Source organism: Saccopteryx bilineata, chromosome 6 (genome assembly GCF_036850765.1).
Source record: "Saccopteryx bilineata isolate mSacBil1 chromosome 6, mSacBil1_pri_phased_curated, whole genome shotgun sequence".
Classification (NCBI taxonomy): Eukaryota; Metazoa; Chordata; class Mammalia; order Chiroptera; family Emballonuridae; genus Saccopteryx; species Saccopteryx bilineata.
The window spans coordinates 132232320-132249448 of NC_089495.1; the positions used below are offsets into that span (position 1 = coordinate 132232320).

Below are 17129 nucleotides of genomic sequence, written 5' to 3' on the forward strand. Positions count from 1 at the left end.
TGTGTTTGTGTCCTAACCTCCTCTTCTTATAAGGACACCAGTCAGATCGGACCAGGGCCCACCTAATGACCTCATTTTACCTTAATCACCTCTTTAAAAACTCTCTGCAAATACAGATCCATTCCAAAGTTCTAGGGGTTAGGACTCCAACATGCAAATTCAGCGAAAGAGACTATTCAACTCCCTAACAAACCCCAGAAAGACAAGGAAAATCAAGACTATTACTTGAAGAAACATCCTTAAGGTGACAGGTTAGAAATAGGTGGATAAATGCCTCATCATTCACAAAAGGCTCTTCCTTCCATTTTGAGGATTATTAAAAGCATGGAGTCAAACCACAGGTGGCCATGGACCACTTGGTCTGGAACACTTAAAATGCCGAAAAGGTTAAGAACAAAAGGAGAGAGGAATGGGTGCAAGAGGCCACCGGAAGTTCATTTGGGTGAGCTCAGCTGACTTCCCAGTTCCCTTAGAGGGTCTCAGGCTTCCAGAACCCCGGGAAGCAGGTGAGCACACCTGTTACCTGGGAGGAGAAGGGTTGAGAGGCTCCAACTCTGGTGTCCAGTCCATATAGTGGGGACTGTAGTTGTCTTCCTGTCTCCCTCCACCTCTTATCAGGATGGAGGTGGAACCTGTCGTACCTCATGTCCCCAGTTTCCCAGGAAGCAGAGGTCCCATTGTGTGTCCATGTGGGACTTTCCTTCCTCTCCTACGGCCCTGAGGTCCTATCCATCCATTGTCAGTATTTTTAGACAGTGAGCCCAGGTTTCATGTGGCTGAGTTACCCCCTCATGTCCCCACTACACTAGACTGGAATCCAGGGCCTTTGTGTCCAGAATAGTCCCTAAGACCTGAGGAATAAAGCGTCGACCTGGAAATGCTGAGGTCGCCGGTTCGAAACCCTGGGCTTGCCTGGTCAAGGCACATATGGGAGTTGATGCTTCTTGCTCCTCCCCCCCCTTCTCTCTCTGTCTCTCTCCTCTCTCTCTCTCCTTTCTAAAATGAATAAATAAAAAAATTAAAAAAATTTAAAAAAAAAAAAAAAAAAAAAAAAAAAAAAAAAAAAAAAAGGCCTGACCTGTGGTGGCGCAGTGGGATAAAGCGTCGACCTGGAACACTGAGGTCGCCGGTTCGAAACCTTGGGCTTGCCTGGTCAAGGCACATATGGGAGTTGATGCTTCCTGCTCCTCCCCCTTCTTTCTTTCTCTCTCTCTCTCTCTCTCTCACTCCTCTCTCTCTAAAAAAAAAAAAAAAAAAAAAAAATTAATAAATAAAATATTAAAAAAAAAAAAAAAAAAAAAAAAAGACCTGAGGAGTAAAACTTTAGAGGAGCAACCGCGGGTCTGCTGTCCTTCGCTGACAGGTGCATATATTTTATTTACAGGTCCACATTTTCTTGAGTGCAGAGGATAATGTTATTTTTGTCCTGAAAATTCAGCCTCCCTATTCATCACAAACTCCAACCCACCAGCCATATCCTGCTGCGGTTCCGCGCTCCGATCAATGGCAGGATCCTGTGTGGGCCGCGTGTGTTTTCTTCACTGCCCAGGTGTGTTTTTGAGCCTGCTCAGGTGTGCTTTGTCCAGTGTGTTTAAAAAAAATTGTCCCATGGGCTCTTCCTTCCCCTGGTTTGGTCACCACCATGCGAAAAATGCTTCAGGGGCACCTCCGTCCAAGTTTTATAGAATGAGAATTTTGGAGGTCACCAGAGATATTGAGTGCTAGAACCTGGGAACCTGTTTCCCAGAAATTCCCTTCTTGCTGCTATGTGCTTGGCTTAAAGCATAGGTGCACTGGGTTTGCTGGTCCGCAGCTGTGCAGGCTGCGGTGTGGACCATGGCCATGGTCAAATGTGAAGTGATGCACAGCCTGCGTGTCAAAAGGGAACTGTCTTCATGACCTGGATTTCCACCAGTCTGGTCACTTCAGGGGCTAGTGGCAGTGGCATCATTTTCCTAGTGGTCGGCTCAGACTCAGTTAGGTCTGGTCATTGCCCAGCCATGCAGGCTGGGGAGGGGACTGTTGTCTTGTAGGTGCACAGGGCTGGCACTGACTGCTACCCTGCTGCACAAGGAACAGACAGAGGACTGTCCCCAAAGAGCCCAGTTAGGCCTTTGGGGACAGGCTAGGTCCCCCTGCCTTTGTCCCCCAAAGTCCCTCTTTGCACAATGCAAACAGGAAGCAATCCTGGAGCAATCTGAAAATGCGCGGGAGCTGCCACTGCGCCCGGAGTTGAGGGAGTATCGATCCCACCGGCTTCTATTGATTTCCTGTCACCTCTGTGATTTAATCATGTTTTCTTTCCTATCTGTTTGCAGTCTTTCTTCCATTGTCTGCCGTGAAGAGCCAAGGCCCCTCAGCCTCTGAGCGGGTCCAAATAACTTTGTTTTCTATTTGCATTGTTTTCAAGAAATGATTAAACCACCCCGGTGGCAGGACGTTGGTGGATGCTATGACGTGGTGTGCATAACGACATGGGAAAGTCCACTGGCCCGGGTCAGGGTCCAGGGGCAGGAGCGTCTGCCTCCCCAGCTGCGAGGGAAACGCTAGGAAACTTGGACGTATACTTTGTTTTAAGATGGCTTTAGTGCCCAGCGTGACTCCTGTGTGGCCTAGGCATCTCAGCCACGGATGGTGTCGAGCAGGCAGTCTGTGATGGCAGATGAGGGGTGCAAGCAGCTGGTGGCTCAGAGGTCTAGTTTCCTGATGCTGAGAGGCCCAAGCCTGTGCTTTCTGTTCACATGTGGACAGAGAATGCTGTGGGAACACTTGGGTCCATCCATGTCTGTTTGTGGATGGTGATGAGATTTTTTTATTTGGAATCTCCATGATTGGAGAGTTTCAAGATTCTAAAACAGTGCCTTCTTTTTCCTCTTCTTCTTTAAAATTTGATTGAATTTATGGAGGTGACACGGGTTAATAAAATTATATAGGCTTCAGGTGTACAATCATAATATATATCATCTGTATATTGTATTGTGTTCACCACCCCAACTCATGTCCCCTCCCATCACCATCTATCCCCTCTTTACCCTCTTCTACCTCCCCCCACCACCCTTTTGCTTTGGTGATCACCACATTATTGTCTGTGTCTATGAACTTGTTTTTTTTTTTCTTAATCCCTTCACCTTTTTCACCCAGCCCCCCAACTCCCTTTCCTCTGACAGCTGCCATTCTATATTCTGTATCTATGAATCTGTTTCTAGTTTGTTCATTAGCTCATTTTGTTCATTTGATTCCACATGAGTGAAATCATATTTGTCTTTCTCTGATTGGCTTATTCACTTAGCATAATACTCTTCAGGTCCATCTGTGCTGTCACAAAGGGTAAGATTTCCTTTTTTTTTTTTTTTTTTTTTTTTTTTTTATGGCCAAGTAGTATTCTATTTTTTTTTTTTTTTTTTGCATTTTTCTGAAGCTGGAAACAGGGAGAGACAGTCAGACAGACTCCCGCATGTGCCCGACCGGGATCCACCCGGCATGCCCACCAGGGGGCGACGCTCTGCCCACCAGGGGGCGATGCTCTGCCCATCCTGGGCGTCGCCATGTTGCGACCAGAGCCACTCTAGCGCCTGGGGCAGAGGCCACAGAGCCATCCCCAGCGCCCGGGCCATCTTTGCTCCAATGGAGCCTTGGCTGCGGGAGGGGAAGAGAGAGACAGAGAGGAAGGCGCGGCGGAGGGGTGGAGAAGCAAATGGGCGCTTCTCCTATGTGCCCTGGCCGGGAATCGAACCCGGGTCCTCCGCACGCTAGGCCGACGCAAGTAGTATTCTATTGTGTAAACGTACCATAGCATTTTAATCTACTCATCTGGGTATTTGGGGTATTTCCAGATCTTGGCTATTGCAAATAAAGCAGTAATGAACATAGGGGTACATACATGCTTTCAAATTAGTGTTTTAGGTTTTACAGATATATTCCAAAAAGTGGGATTACTGGGTCACGAGGCAGCTTCATTTTTAATATTCTCAGGTAACTCCATATTGTGTCCCACAGAGGCTGCACCAGTCTGCATTCCCACCAACAGTGCATGAGGGTTCCCTTTTCTCCACACCCTCACCAACACGTGTTGTTTGTTGATTTATTGATAATAGCCATTCTGACAGGTGTGAGATGCTATTTCACAGTGGTTTTAATTTGCATTTCTCTGAGGATTAGTGACACTTAATTAACTTTTTATTTATTTATTTATTGCTGCAAAAAGCTTTACTGTTTGCATTTGGTCCGATGCTGGGGAGAAGGCTCCAGGGAGGTTAAAAGAATGCCTAATGGCTGCAGAGAGAGGCTCAGACAGAAGCCAGACAAGAGGGGTGCAGAGGGGCCCCAAAGTTCTCTGGGCTCCAAAGGTTCCTAGCCGTGTTTGAGGAAGAGCCTTTTGCAGAGACACTGGCGCAGCGCAGCCTGAGGGCCAAGCAGTCTGTTGGGCTGGTCACATGGTCACCTATCTTCTCAAGGCCTTGCACCTGCTCACCTGGAAGTCCGAGGCAGCTGGTCATGTGGCTGCCCATCTTCTCGAGGCCTTGCACCTGCTCAGGCAGGCAGTGCTTCTCCTGGAAGTCTCGGCCTGGGATCCCGGGGCCTGCAGGTCCACGTGGGCCCACTGGTCTCCTTCACGGCCATGGCGGCCTCCACGGCGGCTTGCGTGCCCGCCACGCTTCCCGGGAGAAGGCCTCGCCCGTCCTAGGAGAGAACTGGGCTGCCGCGCTGGGGTGGCATCTGGAGGAGAAGACACGGGCACCTCCCGCTCTCCTCAAATGAGCCCAGAAGGTGCGGCCCGGCCTTCGGGCTGTTGTCGTGTTCGGAGGCGGAGCTGGGACCGGAGCCGAGAGAGGTGGGTGCGGGCCAGGCCTCCGTTTGGGCGGCTGAATCCTGGCGCATTGGGGGGGAGGGTGGCTTGCGGCGTCCGGCGTCCACAAGCGAAGTGGAAACACCGGTGTTCGCGCGGGGCCGCAGCCGCGCAGGTGCGGGAGGCGGCGGCCAGGAAGAAGGGTGGGAGGTGGGTGAGGCCAGGGGTGGGTGGGGGGCACCGCCAGCAGGCTTTAATATTTTTATAGCAGTTTTATATTCCGAGAAATATTGAGTGAAAGGTGCAAAGGTTTCCAGTGTGCCCCTTGCGCTTCTCCATAGTCTCCGCGATTACCCCCCCCCCCCCCCCCCCCCACGTTACAGTGGATGAACCTGCGTTGAACTCGGCATTGTCACTTAGGTGCATAGTCCCAATTCGGGCTCACGCTGGTGTCGCACATTTTATGGGTTTGGATAAATGTAGAATGACATGTGTCCATCATTATTAAGGTGAACAACTTGTTTACAATGAAAAGGACAAAAATAAATTGAGGAAAACAATATCGTAAATAAAAGAAACATTCATTGCAACAGTCATACACTATAATGTGATAAATGCATAATAAAAACACTTGTAATATTTTATATTGTCATTATGTTTACACGCCTATTAATTTTTAATAGTAATTGTAAGAAAAAGGTACTCATTTAGATACAAATGTGTCACATCACACGCAATGGATTGACTCTGCATTGATCGAATACAGACATTTACAGATTAGTATTCCAATATCAAAAAGGAGGACCTGTAAGAGGACACTTCCCCAGGAAGGACAGAACTTACAAAAGGAGGACGATTAGTCACCTTAATCGTTATAGCTCATACCGAGTATTTTAACTGCCCTGAAAATCTTTTTGGGCTTCCCTTCCTCCTTCACCAGTCAACCGCTTGCAACCATTGTTTTTGTTTGTGGTGTTGTTTGTTTGGTGTGTGTGTGTGTATTTTGCTGTCTCCGTAGTTGTGCCTTTTCCACCATGCCATCGAATTGGAATCATACATTGGCTTCTGTCACTTTAGTCACAGGCATTGAATGCCTCACTCACCCATGCCATTTCATGGCTTGGCTTTAGCATGTGTTTCTCTTTAGAGATGAGTAATGTTGCATGTGTTGGGTAGACCAACGATTTACCTGATCCCAGCTGAAAGGCATTCCGGTGGCTTTAGGTCTAGGCGGTTCAGAAGAAAGTTGGTGCGGACGTGTGTGTGCAGGTTTCTACGTGACTGTCAGGTTTTCAGCTCGCACGGTGTAAACTCCAAGAGGCACGGTGGCTTGGTCCTTAGGTGAGGGGATGTTTAGTTTTGTAAGACAAGGGTTGCCTTCCCACCAGCAATGTTTGTGGGGGATGTTCTTATTGCTCCACACCTGACCTGCATTTGCTATGTGGTCAGTGTCCTGGATTTTGGCCATTCTATTGTAAATTGGCATGTGTTAATATCTCATTGTTGGTTTGGAAAAGATAATTTTTATGTCGTTTTTTTATTCACTCAGACACAAAAGGAAACTCCCTGCCCCCCCAGCAGTCGCTTATGGTCAGCATAATTCTTGTATAAATCTTGACCAAATAGTATGAAAAATTACAGACCACTCTCACTTATGCATACAGAAGCATTAAATTGGAAATAAAATACCACTTAATCAAATACAGCAGAATACTAAAAGAAAAATGCACCCTGATTTTAAAAAGGATTTATGTCCCCGACGAGATGATGGCATAAGAAAGGGACTATTAATACAATTTAGAACATCAGTAGGCCTAAGGACAAAAACAAAATGTTCATTTTGATAAATTTTTAAGAGACTCTATGATAAAAAAGTAAAGTTTTAGCTGGTTAGGAGTAGAATAATTCTTTCTTAACTTGGTAAATATTCTGTCTTTTAAATTTAAAGCCTAACATTAGACATTAGGATAAACAGTCAAGAGATCCCTATTAAACTTAAGAACAAAGCAAGAGAGCTGATTTTCCTGCTCAAACATTGACTGATACATTTTAGACAGTGTAATAAGACAAGAAAAACATAAGACATAATATGTACCTTCACAAGACAGAGAAAATAAAAGTATTCTACATGTTGGCAATAATTAGTTTAAAAATTTAAGAAAGGAAAGATTGTTTATATTATAGTATATGAAATATCTTGGAATAAATTTGAGAAAGACACAGAACTCATGACAACCAAAAAATTTTCATTTAACTAAATGGAGAGCTATGCAATGTGCCAAATGTAAAGATCTAATATTATAAAAATATACTTTTTCCATAATTAATACTAGTATATAAGTAGTTGCAACTCAAATAATGTCAGGATGTTTTTGGAACTTGACCAAGTGATTCTTTAAGAAATAACAGGTAGAAACAGACAAAAAGTTTTAGAAATTTAAATGGTGTATTTGCTCTACCAAATGAAATGTATTATGAAGAAATAGTAAGCCAGATAGTATGGAAAAGCTAGATCGACAGAACAAAACTTGGAACTGAGAAACAGTCCCAGTATTTTAAAACAAATGTGATAAGGTGCACATTTCACATTAGTGGGGAAAGAATGGGCCTGCGATGAATGGTGCTAAGACACCAGGTTACTATGAGGCTGCTGTTCGGAAAAGAACACTTGGAATTCTGCTTCCCATCAGGCACCAAGATAGATGTCGTGTTGCTTCAATAACTCCATGTGAAACAAAGACCGTAAAAGAATCAGAAGGGAAAAAAAGAGCCCATGCATCTCTGACCTGAGATGGGAGAAAACTCCATAAAGGCAAAGATCAATAGGTTTGATTATATTCAATTTAAAATATTTGCAAATTAAAACTAGTACTTCAAGTTAAAAGGCAAACAAAATCTGGAAAAATGTACATATGGCAAAGAGCTCAAGTTCTTAAATATAATATTCTCTTATGGATCAATAAGAAAAAGTTGGACATCCAAGGAGATAATTGAGCAGACAGCATCAGTAGACAATTCACAGAAGTAGGACAAATGGCCAATAAAAATAAGTCAAGTGTTCAACCCCATTAGTAGTCAAATAATTCATGGTAAAATAAAAAATTTTTTTTCAATGATCGCATTGATAGAAAATAACAATCTAACAGCCAACCCAGAACTGTCATATCCAGCTTGAGTGAATTGATATAATTTTCTGGACATAATTTTATTATTTTTTTCAAATCAAGATTCTTAATGCTTTAACCATTTGACCCAACAATAAACCTCTCCTAGGAATTCATCCTAGAGAAATAATAAAAGGCTACATATCATCATTTTTATTTCAATGTTGTATATAATACCAAAAAATTAGAGATACCATCAATAGCTAAAATAGTGGGTTGTCCAGTGATGTAAGCCCTATTCATGTAGTGGAATACCAGTCATAATTTTTAGCAGATCTAATGAGTTGGAAAATTTGCATAAAGTAATGATAAGTGACAGAAAGGATGCCAATGGTAGGAATTCTTAGAAACCCCATGTTGTAATATAAACATCATATACAGATGCATATTACATACAATAATCATTGATTGGCTGTCGTGGGGATTAGTGATGTTAAAAGTGACCTTCCCATATCTTCCAAATTTTGTACAACAAGCATGCATTGCTTTTATAATCCAGCAAAAAGGGACTATTATGGAGCGAAAAAGGAGGGCTTTGCTGACTGAATTGGAGAAAGGAAATTCTCTAAGGAACTTGGTTCTCTGAAGTGAGTCTGATATGTCAGGTTTATGTGATGTACATCTCGCCTGGAGAAACAGTTTGAAGGTTTGCTCAGTACTATTCTGTTGAGAGTTCTTGGTGAGGGGATATTCTCTGGAACACTGACCCAGTATGTGTAGCCCCCTGAGTCACTACAGGTATTGTGCAGGTGTCCAAGGTTTCACCCCCTGGAAAAGGGGCTCTTACGTGTGCGGGGGGTGGATATGGACAGTCCTGAGGCTTGGGGCTGGTTCTCCGGAGGGTCAAGGGCTTCCTCGGAGGACATTTCATCAGCCGTAGGATGAGTAAGAGAAAGAGCAGCAGATGTTGCAGGCAGTTGGGGTCTCCATCAGCAGCCGCCACTGCTTGCCTTTCGAGCAGTAGCTCAACACTTTGACAGCATTGCTTTTCAAGTTTAACACCCAGAGTTTCCACACCAGAATAAAAATATCTGCAAGGCATGTCACCCTTTAGTGGTGTTGCCCCTCATCCCTGGGCCCCTTACCCCACCCCTCGCCCATAGCCTCAGCTCCACTGCTGGATGACCCAGGGGTCCTCTTCCCTCTCTCACTTAATGCTGTTGGTAAAGGGCTATTGTGCTCATTTTGCTAGGATATCCTTTTTCAGCACAACGGTAATAATGATAATCGTAACTATTATTTAGAAAACTTGTCAAGTACTTACTTCGAGACAGGTATACTGATTTACAGAATTGTCTCATTTTGAGTGGTGTCTAAATGATGCTTATTTTTTGCATGAGAATACAGAGGTTCAGAGAGGTTAAGTAGCTGTTCAGAATCACACAGCTAATAAAGAGTAGATTTGGGAATGACCACAAAGCTGACCTTCCCAACCAGTGGGCTGCAGAGGGCTGCAGTGGGCTAGACTAGCTTTTCCGGTCTGTCATATGCATTGTCCTTGGGACCCAGTCTGGCTTATTTAAGAATTGGTCTCCAAAGTGTCCAGGGATGGATTCTATAGTCTGAGTTTGCTTCAACCAGCTATAAGCTACAGTCTGAATATTGAATTCCAGCAGCAGAGCCCGAACTCGTGTGATTTTTATTGCATGGTATTTTCAGACCGGCCACATTGACCATTGTATTCACTGGGTCCCCAGCTGACCGTACATGTTTAAGTTGGGTTCAGGATGTTGTAATCAGACTGGATAAATTTCATCTTACTAGTTTGTTGTATATCTAGATTATATATTTTAAAAAAACCTTTGATTTGGTCATTTGAATATTAGTATATCTTAAAGCCTGTATGAGTCTTACACTTGACTAGTATATTTCCATCTTCTCTGAGGGCACAGACCAGTGAGCACAGAGGTCTCCCTACGAAGAATGAGCCCATTGACCCTGCTCAGCATCCCCGATGGTCTCGTCCCTCCTGCTCGGGTCCCGTCCCCTCTCCTGGAACATGAGCCAGGGCTGTGTCTGTGGCTGTCTGGGAATTGTGGTATTTAAATCAATCCTCCCCCTGAGATTGTTGAAGTGACATCTCTCAGCTTCTTAGCACAGTAGGATGAACAAAGGGGGTGTGATCCATCCTGGTCAGTGAGTTTGTAGTCGTAGAAAGCTGGACCTAAGGTCTTCCTGGGGGCTCTCAAGGTACCCCAGTCACCACTTCAGGGGGTTCTGTGGCTTCTCAGTTTGCTCACCGTTCTGTGGGTGCTTTCTGTCCTCTGCAAACTCACTACAGACATGAGATGTGTCCTAAGCATGACACTCGACCCAAGCAGACCGCAGGGCTTCCCTAGCCTGCTCTGCTTTGTTCTCCATGCAAGAGACCTGACACCTTCGACAGAAGTTGTGCCTCTTCCAGTTGCATGCCTGAGGCTTGCCTGTGAGGCGGCAGGTGTGACCTGAAAGCCACACATGGAAACCACTGTCATGGTTCTGTAGCACTGCCTCATATACGTATTTAAGTTTATCTGCTCACTGACGAAAACTTGTATATTGGGATGATTTCTGAAGAGTGATCTAAAAATAATGCTTGCATTTTAAGTGCTCAGTGAAATGCCTGTGTGCATGAGCCTCTTCATGTCTTCCTGACCTCTAGGGGCTCAATGACTTACTCTGAGAGCAAAGTGGTTTCCAGGGCCAAGTTCCCTTTCAGGAATCAGGTCTCCTTAGATTGTAACTTCATATACATCTTTCGGGGGACCCGCACTTGCCTGCAACTTCTCAGAGGCCCCTGCCTCCCTGCCATCCAGGATGGTCCCAATTGGTCAGATCAAGGTAGAGGTGGAGGTGGAGATGTCAGTGACGCTCAGAGAATGAACCAACCAATTGGATGAATGTCTGCGGGGAAGCAGTTGACTGGTTTCAGAACCTGTCTCTGGTCTCTCACTTTGAAAGTGGGCTGCATACCTGTCACCCCGGAACGAGGCTTGGCGTCTGCTTTCCTCAAAGTGCCCTCTCTGCCTCTGTATCCCACAGGTCCCAGGGAGAAAGGATAGTCCCACCCAGAGATGCCTCAGCCCGGGCAGTGCTAGAGGCCCTGGGGGAGGTGGGGGCGCGGAGCCCCAGGCCCTGCCTGGGGTCTGGGAAGACAGCAGGACCCACACTGACCCTCCCACCTGGTCTAACCTGCAGTTGCATGCCAGACCAGCCCCACACAGGACTCACGTCTTCCTCTTCTGTGTCCCTCCAACCTTGAGTACATGTTTGCCTTTTGGAAGACCTACAGATGACGCCACTTCCGGCTGGTCCCCAGCCCATATACACAACTTTTTTTTTTTTTTTTGTATTTTTCTGAAGCTGGAAACGGGGAGAGACAGACAGACTCCCGCATGCGCCCGACCAGGATCCACCCGGCACGCCCACCAGGGGCGACGCTCTGCCCACCAGGGGGCGTCGCTCTGCCGCGACCAGAGCCACTCCAGCGCCTGGGGCAGAGGCCAAGGAGCCATCCCCAGCGCCCGGGCCATCCCTGCTCCAATGGAGCCTTGGCTGCGGGAGGGAAAGAGAGAGACAGAGAGGAAGGAGGGGGGTGGGGGTGGAGAAGCAGATGGGCGCTTCTCCTGTGTGCCCTGGCCGGGAATCGAACCCGGGTCCCCCGCACGCCAGGCCGACGCTCTACCGCTGAGCCAACCGGCCAGGGCCTACACAACTTTTTCTGAGTGTTCACTCTCCATCTCTGCCCTCTGGTGCTGCCCCAGAGAACCTCTTTGTTCTTCCCCGAGCCAGTTCTCTGTCCCACCACTGTGGACAAGGGACAAAGGACAGCAGCCTGAGTCACTGCCTACCGGAAGCCCTTCCTCACCCTTGTCCAGCCTTGGTCTTCATGTCCAAGGTCTTTGGGCTCTGAGATTTGTATTTCCCTTTTGACCATCCCCCTCCCATCCCTTTTCTCCTCCTCCTTTCTCCCATCTCTCCCCCACCCCACTTCTTCTTCTCTCTGGTGTAAGGGGAGGTGAGTGACTAAGGAGGTAAGCATGGAGACTTATTTTCTGAACATCCCTGAGACAGTGCCCCTGGCCCTGAGTGAAAGCATGGGGCTAGTGAGGGTCTTTGGGCAGAGGGGTTGCTCCTTCTGGGAAGATGGGGGCTCAGGTCTGATCACCAGACATGTGCCCGCACGTGGTGGCAGTCAGTGGGTGTACTGATAGGTTAGGGTAGCAGCTGGACAGCCACAGGGGCTTTGGCTCTGGGTAGGGGACTAGACAGGGTGACCTCTAAGCGTTCTTTCCTGCTTAGATGCCAAGAATCTTGTTTTCTGGTGAAGATTCTTTAGGGAGAAGTAACATCAAATTCCTCTCTCAATTTTTTTTTTTAATTTAGTATTTTATTTTTTTAAATGTACAGATGGTGGGACCTGTTGTTTATGCATCTTCACCAATAGCTGAGGCATCCCCACCTTTGGTATTACTGGTATAAATTGCTTGAGCTCTGTGCTTGGAACCTACTGTAATAAATCTTTCACTAAGGGGCTCCTTAGGGCCGCCCTGACCAAAGGACCATGGGTCTTTAGTCCCAGAGACAACAGCTGGGGTTATAAGCTTAGAGTTGGGAACTTCCTTACCGGGTTTGTCACGTGTTGCTTTGTTAAACAAGACTAAGTTATGGAGCTTGTCCTGAACTTTGCCTTTGGACCACTTCTTCTTTTTGGCCTTAACCCCAGACTTGTTTTCTGGGTGTCTTTCTTGGCCAACTTTCCAGGGTCTCTCTTTTTGTTGTCCTTGGGCGGCAGAGCAGAACTCCAAGAGCAGCTGCTACCACACTGCCTCAATAAGACACTGGACAAAAAAGCCACAATAAATGTTGACGGGGCAGCATAATCCAGGCACTGAGCAACTTGGACACAAACATGAAGGGAACGTGAATATAAACATGGACAGGGCTCTGGACAAACTCAACTCGGTTTTGGATGAGGTCACGGGCAGGACATACTCAGATGCAGGCTCAGGTGGACACCCAGCCTCCTGAGAGTGAGAAGTCTTCCCTCACTCTGAGCCTAGGGAACCAGGAGGGTCTAGCTGGGTCCCTAGAGGACAAGGGTGAGTGGAGTTGAGGGACCTGGGAAAGACCCGCCTTCTTCCTGACTTTCCAGCCAAAGCTTTTGGTGAGTCTGACTTCTTCCAGGATCAGTAGCAGGACACCTGATGGGCTGTCCCAGCCCTCATGGAGCTCCATCTTAGAGACAACTGCTGATGGTGCCACCACGGCATTGTGGCCCCACCAGGCAGACAAAGGCCGAGGGAGTCTCCCTGGCTCTTCTGTGCCTCTCTTTATCCCCCAGAAGAAGGGAGCTGAGACCTGCAGATGGACCTGCAGACAGGCGGGGCTCATGTAGGGATTCGAAAGGACTTCACAAAGCTTGTCAGGATGTGCAGTGGGGGAGATTGCCTGCCTAGAAGCAAACCAGAGCTGCAGGGCTGTTGTGACTTCAGTGCTGACGACTCAAGGATGCATGCTCTGTGTGTGTCATTAAACAGAAACATACCTGAAACAGGGGTAGGTGTTGAGCTGTGTATGACAATGTGGCCAGAGCCTTGCAGGAACCCAGCCCGCTATGCCTGCTAGGAGCAACCAGTCAGGACCTGCTAATTCAGGGTTTGTGGTGACTTTATAGACTATAACAACCATGAAAAATGGAAAGTGGCTGGATTTTCACTCCATCGGGATGTTGGGTAAGGCTGGCTGCTCTCGGGACTCCGAGCACCCAGTGACATCTCCTTCCCGGCCCATCTGAGTTGGTGGCCTTTCAAACAAGCACCTCTTTATTACCGACCGTCTCTGGACCACAATGGCATTTGTTTGTGATGGGATAATGGGCCTCTGCTGAGCCCTGCCTTGCTGGTCCTCTCTTGGTGCTGACCACGCCCCAGATGCTGTCACCTTTATGGGGGTGGACTTCCTGCTGTATCGGCGTTCTCAAATGGCAGTGTTTGACCTTCCAGGCTGGACAACAAAAGGTTTTCATTTTCCAGAGACTTGCTCAGCCCATGCCTGCGCTGGCTTGGTCACATTGCTGGGTGACCTTCAGGCGTGGACTGCTTGGAAGGCCCAGGCATGGAAGCCACTTTCTTCTGGGACAATGGAACCCCAAGTGCCAGATTTTCTCAATACCCGGCTTTGCTCTCCCATTCAAAACCTGTAGGAGTCTGAAATTGACTGTATCGGAACAAGCAGGCCTTCGGCCGGAGCTGAGGAAGTCCTTAGGCAGCAAGTGGCAGCTGTCCACAGGCTGGTCATGGGGCTGGCCATGGGGTGGGCTGCTGACCCGTGAGGTCATTCTGGCTTTCTCACTCAGATGTGTCAAGAGGGCTTGTGGATGTGAGAGAGGCCCTGGCTCAGTGGGGATGAGCTACAGTTTCTGGAAGCCCTTGTAGACCAGACCTCCTATGTAACCTTACAGGCTACAGTGGTCCCAAGTCAATGGCAGGAGAGTGAGGAAAGTCTCACCCCAGTGCAACATGGAGCAGGGGGAATATCACAAGGTGGAGAGGAATGTGAAGACAGACTGCAGCATTGAGGGGGGGGACCAGAGCCAGTCTCTTTGAGGGCAGCAGGGGCTGGGCTGGCAGCGTGGTAACCAGCTTCCTCCCCTTGAAAGTAAGAATACATTTCTCCACTTGCATGTCACCTAAGGGAGCATTTCCCAAGTGTCTCCTGAGTAACCACCAGGAAGGCAGTGATTGGAGGAGCATGGCCTTCATTCATCAGTAACCTTGGTAACTACTGTTGTCAGGGGCAGAATAGCAGCACGCGGACACCTGGCAGTGAGTTCCAGCTCTGTCTGTAGTCATTCCAGGGACAGTGATTTTGTCTCTTGGAGGCCTTGTGGTCTTGCTTGGTGCCAGCCCCTCTCTGAGCAGCAATCAGTCAGGGGCCTCAAGGGTATTCCTATACACGTTGCATTTCCTTGTCTACTGGGTGCCCAGATGTCCCTTCATCTTCAGGATTTGAGCCTGTTTAAAACTTTAGATTTCCTGGGGTGTGTGTGGCATCCAGAGGCCCCCCTCTTTGAGGCACTTAAAACTCTCCTGTGACTTGTTAGTAACTGTGGAGCTGGAGCATTGAAGGCAAGGACAAGGACAGTTGGTAGAGTGCAGGGCAGCATCACCCTGCAGCTTGGGGCAGGCATCTTCTGCCCATTTTTCTGAGAAGGAAACAGCCTAGCAGGGCAGGCTGTGTAACAACCTAGCTGTTGGTGGAGTCCAGGTTCTTGGGCACCAACTGCCTATCTGTCACCTTGGTTGCTTTCAGCCACGGTTTTGAGGACTGCTCTGTTCTGGGGCCTGTGTCCCTGCCCTTCCCCTGTGCGAGCCCCAGGTGGACCCTAGTGGCTGTCCTGCTCTGTGCCAGCCCTATTCTGGCAAGTGTGTCAGGAGAGCGTGCTCAGTACACCTGTCCATAGTCAGGGACCTGAGTCACAGGATCTGGTCAACTGTAGACGTACAAGGACCAGGCACAGGGTGGGGCGGGTGCTGGGACTTCTCCTGTCCTGTCCTTGCATGATTGGCTGTTGTAGTCATAGTCATAGCTCCTCAAGTTTCCTGATGCGTACCAGACGTCAAGCAGCAACCAAGATTAATAATATCTTTAATGTCAGCTCCACTCTGACCTTGTGGGGCAGGAAGTGTTCTCAGAGCCACTGTGCTCTGCTGAAGTTTGAAAAAATTAACTCCTTGTGCTCACCCAGACTGTCGTCCTTCTTTTTACCTTGAGCTAAAGAGAGAGAAGTGGGGGAGCAGGGGGGAGGGTAGAGGGAGATAGGGCAGATGTGAAGAGGGGATGAAAGAGAGAGGGAAGAGAGTAGGGGGAGAAACACATTTTCATGCACACTTCTGACGCTCCCCAGCTGACTTGGGGGAACAGTGAGCCCGTCTTAGGCTCAGGTGTACCTGCGAGCCTATTAGGCCCCCTTCCGAAGCCGCTGGCTTTAGCACATGGTGATACGCATGAGGTTGATGACGGAACTTAGAGGATGGAAGAGCGTTTCTCTCTCGAGCACCAACAGGGGGCCTGGATGGGGGGGGGGTTATGCGATGAGGTTAAGTCTGCAGAGACACTTGAGCAGATGTGTGGGGAGGCGTGGAAGGGGTTTGTGTTTCAGGACAAAGGGTGAAGTAACTGATTTCTAACCTGTTCTCCTCTGAGATACCGTGCTAATGGGGGTAGGGGACATTTTGGATGTGGCCTGGCAGTGGGGCTGGGGCAGTGCAGATAATGGGAGAAATGGGCCTCTGTTGCTGCTGAGAAGCCCCTAGTCCAGCTGTGTGGGCAAAGCCGATGTCACCGGTGCTGGAAGGAAGACGTGACCTCGTCTGTGGGTTTGGACTCCAGGTCCAGGCAAAGAGAGGCCACAGTCAGAGGCTTCCCCAGAGTTGGGGACAGCATAGCCCCTGCCCCTGTGCCATCTGCCTTGGTAATCCCAAGCAGTGGAAACCTCCCCAGCAATGGCTGAGGATCTGCAAACCCTGCCCTTGCCAGACCCGCCCTCTGATGGAGGGACAGACACACAGGGAACACAGGGAACTGGCTTTCTGGGGGACACACGAGTGCTTCTTTCTAAAGTTGGGAGGAGCAGCCTCCTTGGACCAAGTTGGACCTGTTGCTCCTGAGAGACATCACGTAAACTTTGGTCTGAACAGATGATAGATAGATAGATAGATAGATAGATAGATATATCTTGGGCAAATGTGTCAGGAATGGTGTGTTTGGTGGGGTGGGAGAAACAAGAGCTAACAGTGGGCAGCACTGGTGGAAGCCTGTGACCCCTCCCCCCCCCATGAACTTCCAGAGTTGGGACCAGGGGGATGCATTTAGTGGTTACCTGTCGCAGAGAAGAGAGCTCCGTACAGAGCAGGAGGGACCTCTGGAGGCTCTGTGTGGTGGCCTCCAGCCTGCCAGCTGCATGGCCGTGGCCGGTTTTGCCCACTTCTGCTGTCTGCATCAGCGTTCGAATCAAGAGTCTCAGGCGGTTCAGAGGCACTTGGTTCAGGGACCGGGATGGTGGCCCCGCTTTTGACCAGCTATCTCATCTTGTGGATGAGGGGCCTCAGACCTGGAGGGTTTAAATGATTTTCCCAAAGTTGTCCAACAAAGGCCTGTCCTATGTTGTCCTCTTTAGTTACCTGTGCAGTCATTCT

At 48.2% G+C, this 17129-nt stretch overlaps 1 long non-coding RNA gene and 1 pseudogene across 1 annotated transcript in view; one reads left to right on the plus strand and one right to left on the minus strand.

Annotated features, from left to right (window-relative positions):
* LOC136309582 (uncharacterized) overlaps positions 1-17129 on the plus strand; it is a 96881-nt gene that overhangs the window by 24660 nt on the left and 55092 nt on the right. The window lies entirely within an intron of this gene.
* On the minus strand, positions 12357-14269 carry LOC136308362 (small ribosomal subunit protein eS25-like; annotated as a pseudogene).